Source organism: Aquarana catesbeiana, linkage group LG02 (assembly GCF_042186555.1).
Source record: "Aquarana catesbeiana isolate 2022-GZ linkage group LG02, ASM4218655v1, whole genome shotgun sequence".
In the NCBI taxonomy this organism is placed as follows: Eukaryota; Metazoa; Chordata; class Amphibia; order Anura; family Ranidae; genus Aquarana; species Aquarana catesbeiana.
This window is the reverse complement of record NC_133325.1, coordinates 731,855,241-731,869,790: the sequence shown is the minus strand read 5'-3', so window position 1 is coordinate 731,869,790 and position 14,550 is coordinate 731,855,241. Positions and strand designations below refer to the sequence as shown.

The 14,550-nt window shown below is 41.5% G+C and overlaps 1 long non-coding RNA gene across 4 annotated transcripts in view; it reads right to left on the bottom strand.

The window, feature by feature from the left end:
- Positions 1–14,550, bottom strand: part of LOC141129193 (uncharacterized) — a 663,735-nt gene that overhangs the window by 241,802 nt on the left and 407,383 nt on the right. For all 4 annotated transcript variants that reach the window (XR_012241785.1, XR_012241784.1, XR_012241783.1 and 1 more), the window contains one exon: positions 4,069–4,109. This is a non-coding gene — a long non-coding RNA (uncharacterized lncRNA). The remainder of the gene's footprint in view (positions 1–4,068; positions 4,110–14,550) is intronic.

Genomic DNA, 14,550 nt, shown 5'->3' with positions numbered 1-14,550 from the left:
GGATTCTATAGAATAGGCCGCTCCTTGCAGGGGACATATATTATTCAAAACAAACCCTAATAGTGCTATTTTGTACTACAACAATGGGATATTGTTAAATTGCCAATTTCAGCAAATGTAGCAGCCTCGGTTAAACTGGTAACTACTCGGGTAATTAAACGTGAGGAAGGGAAAAAAGTCCATCAAATGGATGGTTTATTATTTAATTGTAGGGTTCACTGCCTGTATAGATTAGGTTCAAGACATTTACGGGTTGTTACTTTTAGCTAAAAAGCACAATATTTTTATAAATGTATCATTTAGGAAACACACTGTAACACAGATTACACATTTGCAATACTTGTTTGCCTACCAGTAAAATGAGGGTCCTATACATACAGGATAACACGGGGGGGGGGGACCCGGTGCATGCTCCTCTACCCCTGGTAACACAGAGGATGCAAGAAATGGCTCAGTACACCCAAGTGAAGGTCTTGTTGTTACTATCTATCTGTCACTCCTCACAGAACAGGGATTTGTGTGTTTACACACACACACTTCCGTGTTCTGCCTCTCGTGCCCACGATCGCTCGTGGCTGGCGGTCATCGCGACCGTCCACCACGAGCATCGGCACTCCCGCAGTGCATCTATAGATAGATCTATCTATCTATCTATCTATCTATCTATCTATCTATCTATCTATCTATCTATAGATGCACTGCTGGAGTGCCGATGCTCGTGGTGGACGGTCGCGATCGTGGGCACGAGAGGCAGAACACGGAAGTGTGTGTGTGTAAACACACAAATCCCTGTTCTGTTCTGTGAGGAGTGACAGATCATAAGTTCCTAATAGCTAGGAACCACGATCCATCACTTCCTCTAGGTCATTCCCCTTCCCCTACAGTTAGAAACACACACAGGGAACACAGTTAACCCCTTGATCGCCCCCTAGTGTTAACCGCTTCCCTGCCAGTGACATTTTTACAGTAATCAGTGTATTTTTATAGCACTGATCGCTGTATAAATGCCAATGGTCCCAAAAATGTGTCAAAAGTGTCTGATGTGTCCGCCATAATGTCGCAGTCTCGATAAAAGTCGCAGATTGCTGCCATTACTAGTAAAAAAAAAAAAAAGGTAAAAATAAAAATGCTATGAATCTATCCCCTATTTTGTAGACGCTATAACATTTGCGCAAACCAATCAATATACGCTTATTGCGATTTTTTTACCAAAAATATGTAGAAGAATACATATCAGCCTAAACTGAGACAAAATTTGCTTTTTTTTAAAAAAAAAAATGGGGATATTTATTATAGCAAAAAGTACAAAATATTGTGTTTTTTTTCAAAATTGTCGTTCTCTTTTTGTTTATAGCGTAAAATATAAAAGCCGCAGAGGCGATCAAATACCATCAAAAGAAAGCTCTATTTGTGGGAAAAAAAGGACGTCAATCTTGTTTGGGTGCAGCGTCGCACGACCGCGCAATTGTCAGTTAAAGTGACGCAGTGAGGAATCGCAAAAAAAATGGCCCGGGGCTGAAGTGGTTAAAGGATGAATTGTTCCACAGTGCTTGCAAATGTCAGCAGAGGCTTGTTTTGAAGCCAATTTACTGCTTTTTAAAATCATTTTTAAAATAAGTAACTGTTTGACTGTCTATCACCCTGATACAGATCAACTGTAAAGTGGTTGTAAGCACATCTTTTTTTACCTTCATGCAGCAGCCCTCCTCCCCCACATACTTACCTGAGCCCCCTCTTGATCCAGCGATGGCCATGAGAGTCCACAAGAGCACTCCTGATTTGCTTTTGGCAGCAGCAGGAAAAATTGGCAATCACAGCCAGGGAGCCAATCAGAAAACAGAGGGGACGGGGTTCCAAGCCACAGTTCCATGTATGAATGGACACACAGAGGCGTGGCTTGGGATCACGCCTCCTTGGGTGCCCCCAGAGCAAGTTGTTTGCTGTGGGGGTACCCAGCAGGAGGTAGGGGCCAGGAGTGCAGGCGGGGGACCCAAGAAGAGGAAGATCTGGGCTGCTCTGTGCAAAGCCATTGCACAGAGCAGTTAAGTATAACAGGTTTATTATTTTAAGAAAAAAAAAACAAGACTTTAATATCGTTTAAAGGTCCAAAACATGCATGCTATTCTTAAAGTTAACAACAGGTACTGTAATCCTCTCCCACAGATAATTCGAACTCATCCTGTGCATGCAGTTGCTGACCTATTTATGACTACCTTTGTGTATTTGAAATGAAGCTCATTGATTTTTGTCAGGAGTATCTGCGCACAAAAGTGGTATAAGGCTTAGTTCACACTTGTGCGGGTGGTTGCCGGCGCTGGAATCGCACCTGTTCCCAACACCAACAGCCACCCACAGCCAAAACGCGCTGCTCTTTTACAGACGCGTGGGCCACCATTAATTGTTAATGACAACCCCATGTGTCTAAACACTCAGTGCTTTTGGGGGTGTGGGAAATCACATGGTGCAAAAGTGCCATGTGATTTTCCTGCAGCTGCAGTTTTAAAACGGTGCAGGGACCCTTTTCCTGCATTGCCCGCAGGCACAGCAGCTCATTCAAGTGAATGCCCATGCAAACACTGGTTGCATGAATGCATATGTGTGAACCAAGCCTCCCAGAGGATGGGCACTCCATTATTTACATATAATTAAATAGAGGTTAATAATAAATTGCAAAATTTACATTACAGCTGAACTCCAGGCAAACTTTTAAATAGATAGATAAAATACATATATGGGAAATGTTTTATCAATCAAGGGACTTGTACTATTGTCCATCCAGCTCTAAGCCTTACACCACTGCCACACAGTGCAGCCCTGTCTAGAGACTTGATTTTTTTTCTCTGCTGCAGTAAAATAAACACTTACAGGTCTTGTCCCTCCCCTACCTGTGAATGGGCAGTTAAAGGAGAAGTCTGTACCTAAAACATATCAATGAAGTATAATGAATACAGAGTTGTATTCATTTCTGACCTTTATATCTGCTTGGAATTCAGCAATAAATCATATGCACCGGATACATTATAGAAACTCCACAGACACTGACATTCCCCACTCAAATACTTGAATTTCCACCAGAGGGAGACTAGTGAGAATCCACCCGAGACATATAAATAATCCGTCACTCCTATCCCTCCCCCCCCCTCTTTTTTTTTTTCTTGTCCACCAACAGTGGGTAGCCAGATATATAACAACGAACTACCTGGTTTACGAACCCCATCACCTATCCTATATGGGGTAATACAACGACAAGACATGCATAAGTCCTAACAACAACTACCTAGATCTCGGAATTAATCTAACACATAGAGGCTAATGCCTGACAACAAACGAACCACATCTGAGCTACCAACTAAGTGCATCTCAATGGCCCCCACCCGCCCACAGATAGTTCCCGACGGGGGTGAACGGGTGATGGGACAGTCCGTTTTGGTTTGTCTCTCCAACACACGCAATGCCCCACTGGTTTACAAAACCACAGGTGCACCAAGGAAGCTTCGATTTGAAGGGGCACTTGCCCACGAATACTTTGTTTCCTACACAGTCGCAGATACCCCACTTGAAACATATACATCCACTATCATCGACTGCGTAAAATAAGTTGAAGTTCAATGTATACACTGTACATGTACTCTGTATTTTTGCTGTGTTGAAAAACCTTGAATCATTGATTCTGTAACCTTGTTATTCATACTTTTGTTATATTGAGAAACTCAATAAAATCTTAAAAAAAAAAAAAAATCATATGCACCAGTTATTTTATCTTTTAGCTGTGACTAAAGCACCTCATTAAGTGTCTTCATCAGAAGTTTCTAAATGATGAAGGCTAATACCTACCTAAAATGGTCATATCTGTTCATATCTGTACCTGACCACCAAAACCTTTGGTATAGTTAATATGTAAATGATAAAAGTTGGAATACATTTAATTTTCACATCTGTTTGATAGATCCAACAAGTTTCATAAAACCATGGAATGTGTTGATGTATTATAAAAATTAAATGCAATATTGTGAGGAAAATCATATATCTTTCATAGCCACAAGCCTTTTTTTTTTTATTTTGGCTTACCTTCCATTGATGTATTTTTCATCTGTTTTCCGATGGCTTTTCTAAAAACAAAAAGGATGTGAAGCCTTTGATTAGTCTTTGTTGCTCTCTTCTACATAAAAACAAGTTACCTTAATCAATATTTAACTATTAACCATTATAAATACACTCATTTTTTGGTTTTCAGCCAGATGGGGTGACCATGTCATGTCTATGGGGCAGGCAGACACAGCACCTGGAGAGAGCATGGATTGGATCTTACAATGTTTATGGAGTACTCTCCAGTACAGGAAGACTAAAAGCTATTGTGCCATCACATCCAATCACCCTGTAAACCATAGTTTCTCAACTAGGGTTCCACAGAACCCTAGGGTTCTTCCAGAGGTTGCCAGGGGTGTCTTGAGCAATGAGCAATGTCTTCCTCTTAGATAAGTTCCTATTGACACCATTAATCTTTTTAGCTATCTATGAGGTGGTGATTCTTCCCAATGACCACAAAAGTAAAGAGCATTCTTCCCTCGGACTATCACACTAATGTAGCATGATCAAGAGTTGTCGATACAGTGATTTTTAGCAGGGGTTACCTGAGACTTGAAAGTTTTTCCAAGGGTTACACTGTGTTAAAAAGGCTGAGAATGGCTGCTGTAAACTGTCTGAACAGCCTATTGGTACTTTACCTTCAGTCTCATAACTAGTAAAGTAAAATTATTTTCCTAACCAATTCCTACTTCACAAACTGGAAACCCTGAACCAGAATGTGTCTCCCCAGAAGTCACATCTTCCTAAAATCTTAGCCATATTTAAAACCATTGGGATACTTGGGGTGATTACATTTTTTGGATGGTGATTCTATCCCTCAAGTACACATCAACTAAATTCAGTGTAGAAACACCAGCTGATTAACGTATCTTTATGAACATATACATACGATTTCATTTTTGGATACTTGAAAAAAGTTAGGCTCTTGAGGTTCTACATCAGGGCTTGGTTAACCCAAGCATGCCTTCTTGGGAAAGCAAGCAACACCTTCTTCACTGTCACCTGATTGTAACATACAGCTCACTAGATTGTAAATTCCAAAGCTTGGCCTTCCCAAGGCCTACCCATCTTCATGGCATCACTGATCTAAGGACATCAGTTTGTGGAAGAAGCCTACCCTCTCATCTACACTCTTCCTCCTCTTGTTTCTACCCTGCAACAGGTATGTAAAACTCCTGCAACTCAGAAGGGGCAGGGTTTGATGCTCATCTGAGACCTTAAGGTGCATTCATTGGGACTGACCTGAGGTCTGAAGGTGCATGCATTAGGGCTGATCTGTGGTGTGAAGGTACATGCATTGGGGCTGAATCTGAAATCTGAGGGTGCATGAACTGGGGATGATATAAGGTCTGAAGGTGCATGAATTGGGGCAGATCTAAGGTCTGAAGACGGATACATGTATTTGCTCATTTCCACTAGCGTTCTCTAAAATTGTTACATTATATCTAATGTCACAAACACATATGTATTTTCTGTGTTCAAACGGAAGAATAGCTTAAAGCACATTCTCTTTTTGGCCATATCACACAGAACGAATGTACATGCAAATTTACTGGACGAATGGCTATGCATTTTTTTTTTTTAGAAATGATCCTTGGCAATACATAAAAAATCTAGGTAAAACTTGTCATAAATGGCTTTTAGGTAGATGTTATAATAATTCAGTCTATAAATGTATGAGTCAATCCACAAATATTATCATACACATGATCACTCCTTGAAATATCACTAGCTTCTGCATGATGATAATTGTGAAATTCCATAAGGTGTATATCAAGGAGAAAATAAAAAGGATCCACTTAAGATAGGGGTAAAATACCAATGTGTGAGATAAAATGGTAATTGTTTTAACTATACTTTAAAGTTTCCTTTTTTTAGGTCATTGTTAAAGTGAGCTTTCCAGTAACTTTCCAGTAACTCTATGTAAACAGATTCATGTCACTATATGCGGCAGTATTATTATTATTTTTTTAAGTTCTAATTTTATAATTACAAGCCATCCTTGAGCCCCAGTAAAGTGAATTTGCCTAGGCTAAGATAATATCAGTCCACTACAGGCAAGAGGAAGCATTTACACAATCTCTCCTCCACCAATGATGAGACTGCAACCAGGGTGTATTTGATTTAAATCACTAGTAAAAAAGGCTTTATTTAAATCAACTAGATTTAAATCACAGTTTTTAAAGAGCAACTGTCATCTCTGTCCTGCAGCGGCTTCTCCTCTGTCCCGCTGTTGACTTACCGACCGTCCATTAATTTTAATGGGAGGGCTGGTGATGCAGCAGTGACACAATAAGGTGAGGGACGTGGCGGCAGCAGTGGATGCCCGCTAACAGGCACTGCCATGATGTATCTGAAATGACAGGTGCTCTTTAAATGTAAGGACTCATTCTTGCTGGTAGTTAGAATCTTTAATATTTGCAAACAAAATTAAGGTTTCCTATTTAGAATAATAAGCTGTCAGATTAGTAAATATCCCCAAACAGGGTCTCTTTTATGGCCTGCTGCCATTATGCTCCTCAAAGGAGGAATAAAGCACTTCGAGCTATGTGCAGAAAGATCACAAGGTTTATAAGCTGCTTAGAAGATTTCACTTTCATTTTTTCTGCTTGCCCTTCCTCCTTACACTTAGAGCCTGGTACAGATGCATTTCTCTTCCAACAATCATACAGTTTGTAGTGTACATAGATTTGCAAAACAATGGTATAAAGGAATATTCCTGAACTTTGTTTTATCTCATGGTTACTGTGAAATTGTGTGAATGCATCAATGCAGTGCATGTTATCTCAGCTTGCAGAGCTTGGACTCATTGAAAGAGTTTACCAAAAATGTAAATATTGCAGAAAATACAACCTAATGCTACATAACTAAGCTCCATTTCATGCTGAATAAACTAAATTAGTAATGTATACAGGGCCGTCTTTAATATTGATTGGACCTTGGGCAAACATTTTCTTGGGCCCCCCCCCCCATGCAATTCCACTCTCCACCTGCTCTGAGACATACAATAAATAGCAGCTAAACTTAAAATCGGTTTACTGTATCAGATCAGGCAGCAATTGTGATTGGTTGCCAGTGGTTACAGCATATCATTACTGCTTACTGACTGGTTGCTAGAGGTTACAGCACACATTACGGCTCACTGATTAGTTGCTAGAGGTTACAGAAAATAATTTCTGCTTGTTAATTGGTTGCTAGAGATTACTGTACAGTAATACTGCTCACTGATTGGTTGCTAGAGTTTACAGCACATCATCTCCTCACTGCAGGGGGAGCATGATTTACATATGAATGATGCCTTTATTTACATATCAATGCCACCAGTCGAAGCTATTTACATATGAATGTTGGTTATTTACATGTAAACACAGGGTTTTCAGGTGAGTCAGCTGTACACAACAATAAGACAGAGCTGGGCAGCATTAGTACCAGCACTTCACACTGACATAGTGGGACTCAGCACAGGACTAAAACTTCAAAGGGAATTTAAACTGGGGTAGTTGGCAAGTATGAGGCAGCTGCTTTGGGTCCCACAACAATGACAGGGCCCAGGGCAGCTGCCCCTTTTGCCTTGCCTTAAAGACGGCCCTGAATGTATATTAAATAGAAAACTATCTTTAGATAGATTTTTACTTCTAAAGTATTTTATTAAAATAAATTTGATAAAAATCAAAAAAATCAGATTTTAATAAATCATTGATTTTTATCCACCCTGGCTGCAACACTGCCTCATTCATACCACAATGCAATTAAAAACTCATAGAAAACGCTTACATGTTCACTTCTGTGTGCATTTTGCATATGGGTTTCATTTTTGTATGCTTTGCAATGTTCCTCTGCACATTTCACAAGATACAGGGAATACAGGTCCTGAAAACATCTCCATTTATACACCTTTATGTGGGTTGTGTTCAGAAAAACGCAGCCTGCTCCACTTTGTTTAACTGAACAACAGCGCAACGCAATGGTGTGAACTACACTCATTGAAATCTATTCGTTTTTATGTGTTTGGAATGCGTTCATGAATACATCCAAATGTGCCTGATGTGAATGGGCCCTAATTTTGTAGTAAGTCACAAGGTAAGAGGCTGCAGCAGGGGGCATATTTGTGTCAAATATGTGAGAGCACAGCCAAGAACCGCACAGATGAATGCCTTGCTACATCCATAACCCTTGAAGTATAAAATTATAGTGATGATAAACACACACACACATCACATTATAAAATAGAATAACATGAAATAAAGTAATTGCAATATGTTTAAATATAAGTAGGGTGTGAAAGAAAAGGAGGGGACGTGGAGTGCCACCTAAGTGCAGTATTGTGAATGCTAATTTATTGCAAGGGTCAAAAACACTCACAGGATAAAACATTAAAAACATGTTCATCTGTAATAGATGTGGTGTAGGTCTCTCCTCCCCATCCTGCAGGTACCGCCAGTGGATGTCCCGACAGCCGTAGATGGTATAACTGGGCTGTAAAGCCTGGGGAAAGCTGGGAAGTCCACACCAACCAGCATGGAGTGTACGGGCAGATGTGACGTCACCGGGGGAATAGGAAGACACAACAATAGACAGGTGTCACATCTGCCCTAGGGATCTACGCTGGTTGGCGTGGACTTCCCAGCTTTCTCTAGGCTTTCCAGCACGGTTATACCATCTACGGCTGTCAGGACGTCCACTGGCTGTACCTGCGGGATGGAGAGGAGAGACCTACACCTATTACAGATGAGCATGTTTTTAATGTTTTATCCTGGGATTGTTTTTAAACCTTTGCAATAAATCAGCGTTCACAATACTGCACTTAGGTAGCTGTTCCCCACACCGCTTTTCCTTTATTTGATGTTTTCACAGAAATGGCTCAATCTCTGAGGATTGCAGCAGCCAGCGCATATTGTTACCCCCCTTCCACATATATGGACTATTGAACTTTATGGACTTGTTCTGCTACTTGCAGCTAATGCATTTGCATGTTTGCTAGATCTTAACCTTCCATGCGCCAGAATACTATCCTTTACTTATATAAGTAGGGTGTACCTTCTATTTCTCCCTTCCTTTGTTTCATCTCTCAAATGCAAACTTTTTTTTTCTGCTACTCTTATGTCACGTACACACGAACGGAATGTCTGTCAGAAAAAGTCCGACGGGAGCTTTTCATCGTATATTCCGATCGTGTGTAGGCCTCATCGGACTTAATTTTTAGAATATTCTGACGGACCTAGAAATGGAACATGTTCTAAATATTTCTGACTGAACCAATTCCTATCGGGAAACCTGCTCATCTGTATGCTGTTCCATTACACCAAAAACGACGCATGCTCTGAAGCAAGTACGAGACGGAAGCTATTGGCTACTGGCTATTGAACTTCCTTTTTCTAGTCCCGTCGTAAGTGTTGTACGTCACCGCGTTCTGGACGGTCAGACTTTGGTTGGACTTTGGTTTGACCGTGTGTAGGCAAGACCGCTTGAATGGAATTCAGTCGGAGTTCCGTTGGAGAAACCTTCAGGGTTTATTCCGACGGCAAAACCGGTAGCGTGTAAGGGGCATTAGACATCCTGTTCCAGGGTGGCTACATTTGTTCTTAATGCCCCCTTATGTATATGAATGTAGCCACCCATTCCTGCTTGCCCCCAAAATGGACCACACATCTACATGCAGACACATTCAGCTCTATGGGAATAGTAGTATGCACAGAGCAGAACATGTGACCAGAAACAAAGGGTACTGCTTGCTCCACACTAGTAGAAATGAAATGCATCTTTGGGGAATAAGGAGCTTGCAAAGGAAAAAAAGAAGACTGAAAACAATTATTATTATTATTATTATACAGGATTTATATAACGATGACAGTTTACACAGTGCTTTACAACATTAGGGCAGACAGTACAATTACAATACAATTCAATACAGGGAGGAATCAGAGGGCCCTACTCGTTAGAGCTTACAATCTAGGAGGGAGGGTCAAGTTATACAAAAGGTAATAGCTGTGGGGATGAGCTAATGGATAAAATAGTGCAGTTGCTAGATGGAGGCAGGATAGGCTTCTCTGAAGAGGAAAGTTTTCAGGGATTGCCTAAAAGTGGATAAATTTGGAGACAGTCTGAAAGATTGGGGTAGCGAATTCCAGAGGATGGGCGAGGCTTGTGAGAAGTCCTGGAGGTGGATATGGGAGGAGGTGATGAGGGAGCTAGAGAGCAAGCAGGGCGGTTTTTTCCACAGGGCACGCTGGGCAGTTGCTCGGGGGCCTCACTTGTCTGGAGGGCCCAATCCAGGGCCGATCCTCAGCGCTGCAATCTGCTGCTTTAGTTGACTGACTGCACTGGTTGCTCATTTGCTAGAATCGCCGGCCGCCCGGTGTCTAGCTAGCAACCAGTGACGCCAGTCAGAGGACGCGGCCGCCCCAGCATTCATAGCACGCCGCGGCCACCCCAGCTGCTAGTGAACAAGCTCCGCCCACTTCTGCCATGTTCTTCAGACAGCGTGGAGAGGGAGTGGAGTGGAAAGGCGGCCCTTGATAGCCTGCGCTGCCTTGCTGCTGTGAGTGACACACTCTACTGCACCAGGCCGGCGGCCTCAAGTAAGTCTAACACTGTCTACTTAAGTAAGTTCAAGTTGTGCATCAAACACAGCCACTGTCTTTGCCCCTCAAAAGCTGCCACTGTGCCCATCAAACATAGCCACTGTGCCCATTAAAGCTGCCACTGTGCCCATCAAACGCAGCCACTGTGTCCATCAAAGTTGCCACTGTGCACAATAAACGCAGCCACTGTGCCCATTAAATGCAGCCACTGTGTCCATCAAACGCTGCCACTGTGCCCATAAAAAGCTGCCACTGTGCCCATCAAACACAGCCACTGTGCCCATCAAACACAGCCACTGTGCCCATCAAAGCTGCCACTGTGCCCATCAAAAGCTGCCACTGTGCCCATTAAACGCAGCCACTCTGCCCATCAAACGCTGCCACTGTGCCCATCAAACTCGTGTTATATTGTCCAAACGTTGTGTTAAAGTTTAAACACTGATTTGGTTGGAAGTACAGTATTGCCCTGGGGCCTATTATGCTCTTAAGATGGCCCTGAGAGCAGGTGGTCTTGGGAGGAACAAAGAGGACGATTAGGTTGGTATTTTGAGACTAGGCTAGTGATGTAGCTGGGAGCAGAGTTGTGGATGGCTTTGTAACTTAATGTTAGTATTTTGAATTCAATTTGTTGGGCAAGCGGCAGCCAATGGAGGGATTGGCAGAGTGGGGTAGCAGACACTGAGTGGTTTGTAAGGTGGGTGAGTCTGGCAGCAGAAAACACGATAAGAGATTTAAAAAAAAAAAAAAAAATGGAGCACTGCCATGGTATACTTGATATTTACATAAGAAGATTTGCTGTAAAAAAAGTATAGTGTCACTTTAAATACAGTGATTTTAAAACAGTCTGTGAATACCACTGCTCCTTTATATCAGCATCTCCTAATGGCATTTAATGACATATATGAGGAATCGGGAGTAATTATGTAAGCGGCATTTTCTTTTTCCAAACTAAGACATCAGTACCTCTTTGAACACCAGCAGTGAAACAAGGAATGTGAAACTATTCAATGTGTGTGGAATTCCTGGAAATATTATTGTATACAAAAGCTTTAAATGTCTTTGAGTGTATAATATATACACTATTGTAGAACAATGTCCATGTATTAAACAGCAAGAAAAAAAAAAGGTGGCAGTAATGTATAATACAAATTTTGCAGCTTTTATGCCAAGCTATTTGTCGATGAGCAGGTCGATTTTAACTTGTGCTAAAATATATAAAAGCAGATCATATAGGGCAAGGTTGCCTATTGTTGTTGCAATAGTGAAAAAAATTGTTAATTGTAGAATGGAATATTTGAAATTGTACATATACAGCACTTAGACTATGTACTGCGCTTTTACTCGCAGTCCATCTACGCCAGAATCACACATTTTTACATACTGGGGTTGATTTACTAACACTACAAGCGCACTTGGATGTACAGTCGCTGTAGATCTGAGGGGTAGATCTGAAATGAGGTGAAGCTCTGCTGATTTTATCATCCAATCATGTACAAGCTAAAATTCTGTTTTTTATTTTCCTTGCATGTCCCCCTCAGATCTACAGCAACTGCGCTTCCAAGTGCACTTGTAGTGCAAAGTGGATTTGCTTTTAGAAAATAAACCCCATTGTGTATTTAAAGGGTTGGTTCACCTTTACCAAAACCTGTATATGTAGGTAAAGGGTGTCTGTAGATAAAAACAAGCTGTGCAGCTTTGACCAAAGTTAAATAGTACCCTTGCTATTGGTGTAGGCCATTTACATGCCTCCCGAAGCATGACTGAAAAACTCCCATCATCCCATCCTACCTTGTTGCTAGGAAATTGCTAAGACACTCCGGGGTTGATTTACTAAACCTAGAGAGTGCAAAATCTGGTGCAACTGTGCATGGTAACCAATCAGCTTCTAAGTTCAGATTGTTCAATTAAGCTTTGACAAAAAAACTGGAGGCTGATTGGTTTCTATGCAGAGCTGCACCAGAATCTAGTTTTAATAAATCAACCCCTAAATCTGAAATATTGATTAGTTTAAACCCTTTAGAAATACACAGAAGTGCTGATGCAATCTCCCATATAGATAATGAAAGCTCTCACTAAGGTGTTTGGTTTTTCAGCCCACATAACATTACTGCTCTATATGAACCAGAATAAAACCCTCTCTAAAGCAGTGCTGGGAAGCCAAAAGTAAATGAAATGAGGCATATGTCATTTCTGGCTGGGTGTCATACAGTATTTTATTGCCAAGAAAACTGCAGGTTCTCCCCTAGTGGTTTTATACACTGCTATATAGCAGAATATATAGTTATGGCTTATTAAATATAGTTACATCCTAAGCTGTGGAAAAAGTTAGTATGTGCCTGTAATGACACCAGGATGTGTTTGGAGGTGGAGGTGTAACCCTTTCTTCTCATTTTCAGAGATGAGAAAGGGGGTTCAAAGGTTATCTGTGATGGACAAAACCAGCAGAAAGGACAATGTGCAGGTCAAAGTAGACTCCATACAATGCTAAAATATACCATGCTTTTAGCACCTGTCCATCCAATGAGCCTTCACTGCCCTACCAATATACTCAGATAACAATCACTGATCATGTATGGTTGATAGGCATGTCCTCAAACTGCAATCCATGGGGCAATGCTTGGTGCCTGATCCCATAGTGCAATGCTAAGTACTTGAGCTACCTACCAGCGCCCAAACATTTGTCATATAGGGTGAAGGAATGGGGGTGTTCAGGGTCAAATTAATACTTCTTATTCCTGTAGACCACCTGTCTTGTGCCACACCCCTCCTAACCTAGTCAACTGGCTATCCTTAAGCCTAGTACATGTTAAGTTTTTTCGTTCAACCCAGTAGGCTGAAAAAAAACCTAAGAGGATGCTGTACAAACTATGTTGCGATGTTAATGCAGACATCTTCCTCATTGTGCTTTTGTGTTCTGACAGGGGACTGGCCCCCCGCCAGAACACAGTGATTAGCGCTCGCAGCAAATGGCTGGTTGTGAGACTGCTAGGCAAAGCAGTAGTCTTGAACATTCACTTATACACCAGAACATAGGTGTGTGCAGCTTATTGCGTTAGGGTGTACACTGTAAAGCTCAAACACACATGTGTGTCTACATAGATATGGCGCTGGTGTTCTGTCAAATTAGCCAACTCATCAGAAACTCCAACCACGTCACTTCCGGTTTCTTTAAACCATCAGTAATTGGAGATTCTGACGAATTGCTGTTTGGACACAACACCGGCAATTGAATACAGTCCGGTACAGGAAGATTTAGCTGTTTTGACAGATCAGTTGCTAATGAGGCTAGTATCGGAGTGGAGTAACAATCTCCGCTCATAATATCGTGCGCTGGACTGTATTCGGATGCCAGTGTTGTGTCCAAACAGCAATTCGTCAAAATCTGCAATTACTGATGGTTTAAAGAAACCGGAAGTTAGGTAGTTGGCTATTTTGACAGAACAATCTCCCTGTCTGCGCAGTGAAAGAGAAGTGCTTAAACACTTCTGTTATGGCAGAGCCGGTAAGAGATCTTTCCCATCTTCCTGCTGGCACACAGAATGATATTGGTAATGTGCATGGGGTGATTAGGGTGTGCCTAGGCACATCCGGCACACCCTGTGCACACGCCTATGCACCAGAATGTGTTACCGACAGTTAGAAACAAGATGTGTGGGTAGCTTTGTGTCACCCCTGGCAACTCCATCACCCTAAACCATTGCTAATGTTGGCTAAGCAAAAATCCAGCCCTCCCTTGGGATGACCATGAATCTCTTTATGCCATTACAAAATCTATATAGCCCATATAGCGCATAGTAGCAAATAAATATTTTTAATAGTTCACTCTGGAAGAAAGGCAAACACTAATAAGGCTATTTTGAAAATAACACTACCTTTTTAGATT